This window comes from Malania oleifera, chromosome 8 (assembly GCF_029873635.1).
Source record: "Malania oleifera isolate guangnan ecotype guangnan chromosome 8, ASM2987363v1, whole genome shotgun sequence".
NCBI lineage: Eukaryota > Viridiplantae > Streptophyta > Magnoliopsida > Santalales > Ximeniaceae > Malania > Malania oleifera.
Window position 1 is genome coordinate 6,076,050 of NC_080424.1, and position 4,708 is coordinate 6,080,757.

A 4,708-nucleotide genomic window follows, 5' to 3' on the forward strand; every position below is an offset into this window, starting at 1 on the left:
CAACTCTACACTAAGTCTCTCTAGATCCATCTAGATCGGATGCTAAACCTCCATAACTGTCAGTGCTGGTCCTACTAATTTCCTACTCAGAGCATCAACTACCACGTTTGCCTTCCTTGGGTGGTAACTGATAGTGCAGTAATAATATTTAATAACTTCCACCACCTTCTCTGTCTCATGTTCAACTCCTTTTGAGTGAAAAAGTACTTTAAACTTATGTGATCAGAGAATATCTCGCATCTCTCACCGTATAAGTAATACCTTCAAATCCTTAGAGTGTGCACCACAGCAGCCAATTCTAGATTGTGGGTAGGGTAGTTCTTTTCATACTCTTTCAACTATCGGGAGGCATAAGCTACAACCATACCATACTGCATCAATACATAGTCGAGCCTTTTCAACGATGCGTCACTGTAAATTACATAACCATCACCCTTGACAAAATGATCAATACTGGTGTAGTGACAAGCCTCTGTTTCAATTCCTAGAAGCTCTACTCACAATCATCATCCTATTTAAATCTAACATTCTTTCTGGTCAGCTGTGTGAAAGGTCCTAATAAAGCTGAAAACCCTTCCACAAACCAACGGTAATAACCCGCATATCCCAAAAAACTCCTAATTTCCTAAATGTTCTTTGGCCTTTCCCAATTCAACACAGTCTCAATCTTGTTGGGATTTACTGAAATACCATCCCCTAAAATAACATGCCCCAAAAATGACACTTTCTTTAGCTAAAATTCATATTTACTAAACTTGGCATACAACTTCTTTTCCTTGAGCATCTGAAGTACTAGCTGTAAATGCATCTCATGCTCCTCAAAACTCCTCGAGTAGACTAGTATATCATCAATGAAAACTACAACGAACTAGTCCGAATACTGGAGAAAGACTCTATTCATTAAGTCCATAAACACAGAAGAAACATTTGTCAGACCCAATGGCATAACTAAAAATTCATAATGTCCATACTTGGTCCTAAATGGTAGCTTGATCTAAGGTCAATCTTGGAATAGACCCGCGTACCTTGAAATTGGTCAAATAAATCATCTATATGAGGTAGAGGATACCTATTCTTGATTGTCAACTTATTAATTTCCTTGTAGTCTATACACATCCGCATAGACTTGTCCTTCTTCTTTACAAATAACACTGGAGCTCCCCACGATGATACATTGGGCCGAATAAAACCTTTATCTAGAAAATCCAACAAATGGTTCTTCAATTCTCCCAATTCTGCTGAAGTCATTCTGTAAAGAGCTGCAAAGATTGGTGTCATCCCAGGAAGTAAATCAATAGCGAAATCCACCTCGTAGTCAGGAGGTAACCCAGGTATATTTTTTGGAAAAATGTCTGGAAATTTCTTAACCACTGATGTATTGCCCAGCTTCAATTCATTTTCTGACACCTCCTTTACAAAGGCCATAAACCCCTGACAACCATCCAAGAGTAATCTCCCCGCCTATAGAGTTGATACTAACTGTGGAAGGGATTGCACACGTGACCCTATAAACCTAAATTATGGTCTTCCTGGAGGTTTGAATATTACTTCTTTCAAACGACAGTCTATACTGGCATAATTGGCTGTCAACCAGTCCATACCAAAAATTACATCAAACCCATGCATATCCAATACTATCAAGTCAGCTGGCAAGACTTTCCCCTGAATATCAATCAGACAGCATCAGAGCACTCTACTACACCTCACTACTGACCCTGTCGGTGCAGTTACTAATAGTTTGGTGTCTAACAACTGTGTTTCTGCCCCACATAATCTAACACACCTCATAGAAACGAATGAGTGTGTGGCTCCTGAATCAAATAATACAATAAATTTAAATTAAAACATGTTAATCATACATGTCACCACATCGCCGATTGTCTCAGCATCTCCAGGCGTCAAAGCATAGACCTTCGCTGGAACTACATTCCTCTATTACTCTCCACGGGGCACCTGATAGCCTCCCTAGTATGGTTTGGGAGCAAGCTCGATGCCAGGTGGTGTAAGGCAATATCACACCAGGTGTCCCTGCCAACCGTAGTGATAGCAGACGATTCTCCCCACTCGACACTCTCCCAGGTGTCTCTTTCCACAAGTCTGATAGACAAGAAAATTTTGCACCGCCTGAAACTCACGACCTCCATTCTCATGCCTCTATCCTCTGCCATAGTTTCCTCTCCTCCACTGACCCTCCCTAGATCCCTTCTGAAGTTTGAAGGTGTAGATCTCTTCTTCTGTCCCTGCTCCTCGGCATCCATGCGCTCACTAACCTCGGCCACAGCTGCTCTATCAACTAATTTAGTAAAATCCTGTATCTTCGGCACTACCACCTGTTTATATATTTCTTGCTTCAATCCTCTTTCAAACTATCTCGCCTTCTTTACTACATCAGGAATAATATACAGGGTGAAGCAGGATAGCTCTATAAACCGTGTTACATATTGCTGAATCGACTGCTATCCCTGTTTCAAATTCAGGAACTCTTCCACTTTAACTTCCCTAATAGTGGCAAGGAAATATCCGTCAAAAAATAATTCTTTAAATTAGTCCCATGTCATAGCTATTAGGGTCGTCCTCTGTTGTTCCAGAAGTCTCACAGCATTCCACCACCTCTTAGCCTCCCATGTCAGTTTATAGGTGGCGAAGAGGACCCTCTGCTCCTCTGTACATTGTAATATTACCAAAACTTTCTCGATCTCCTGCATCCAATTCTTGGCAGCTGTAGGATCAACTCCTCTTGAAAAAACCAGAGCATTCATCTTGGTAAATTTCTCTATCGTGCATCCATGGCCTGCAGACAGGCCTCCCTACTCTCTGGAGCTCCTAGTGATCTCAACCATAACCTGCTGAGCCACACTGTGTAATATCGTATCAGAGTCAACCCTGCCTGCACTCGAGAGCCCTACACCCTCATTACCACTCCCATGGGCACTACCTCCTCTAGGGTTCATCCTGAAAAGACAATAAACAAGACTTAGGGTCCCTATCCTTATAACTTACACATCTAACCAAAATCCCCTATCTTGACATCCTTATTTTATTTCAAAATCCAGTCCTACACTGTAGAAACACAACCCAACAAAAATTTACTATAGCTTTCTTGAAATCGTCACCCCAGGAAAGACATAGAAACCACCACAGAAGTCCTGCTTCTAGACTTTAGAACAAAACCTTAAATTCTTTCCCTAACTCTGGTATCATTTCCGCTGCATTATAAATTTTACAGAACCTAACAACCTAGGCTCTGATACCAAACTATAATAACCTGCCTATTTTACCATAATTAATTATTTTTTTTTTCATAATAACATTTAATATAATAATCCTACTCAATTGATAAAACCTGATCAACCTGGACCCATGAGTACTAGGGATATACCCAAAATACAAAACTGATACCTAAGCAGCACGAAACATAAAATCATATACATAACAAATCATCTAACCAACATAATACCAGAGTTTTACTAAAACTATTACATACATACTCACATCTCGAAATAAGAAAAAAGTGTCCTAGGGTCACAACCCAAAAATACATCAGACCCTAGCAAAATGACTTACCCTTCTGATAGGGTAGAATAGTCAACCACTAATGCTGCGGACTCTATTTGCTCTTCTTTCTGGGGCTGAAATGTTTATATAGTTAGGGTGAGACACCTCTCAATAAGGGAAATAAACTAATATCAGTGTGTGGCAACATGAGTGTTTTCGTGTTATACGTATGACAGTACATAAATCATATTTGATAAAATTGTATGTATCATATCTCGGAAAAACATAATTTCTCATAACATGGTATAACATACTGAATTTCTATACATTAAAATCATCTCATATAACTACACATGAAATAACACTTGGGATGAATAGCTGACTGATGTCATGTCTTAACCCCATATAACTAGGTTGTGTGTCCTGAAGGCGGGACCTAGCAATGGCTGGCTAACCACGCTAGATCAACATAAGTCTGTGAATAGGATGGGTCTGCCCCTCCTAGTCCGGAGACTAAAGGGACGCCTGCACTACCATAAAAACACATTGACTGCCGATCTCCCACTGCCCCTTACGATAAGTGGTAGCACTAACATATACATGATCATGATCATATAGCTACGGTACTGTGCTTCGTGAAAGCTTAAACCAGGTCATCCAATTCTGATAACATATAGTATATTTCCAAATAATGATACATGGCTATTTCATAATAATATTTGTCATGATAATATTTTCATAAAATTTTACATAACTTATCATATAAAATTCATGGCCCTTACACTGGCACAGCAAATCATATAAAACCACGGCCCTTATGCCGACATATTATATAAAATCCATAGCCCTTACGCCGGCATATCTAATCATATAAAATCTAGAGTTTGAAATCCCTGTAGCATTTTTAATATTTTTCTAAAACAATGTAATAAGATACCAATTCTAAAAACATAATATTATGATATTACATAAAATCATAGAATTTCATACTCATGCCACACAAAATTGAATATTGTCTCATTCGTAAAATTTACACAAAATCATAATCCCTACTGAACTATGTTAAAATTTTTTTCCTGATATCAGCAGTATTCTAAACTTAGTTCTATAACATACATAATTTCCCTAAAAATAAAAGCTGAATATTAATAAATAATTTCATAGAAATACTAACTTAGTTTATCCCCTTACCTGACTTATGGAAAAGCCTACT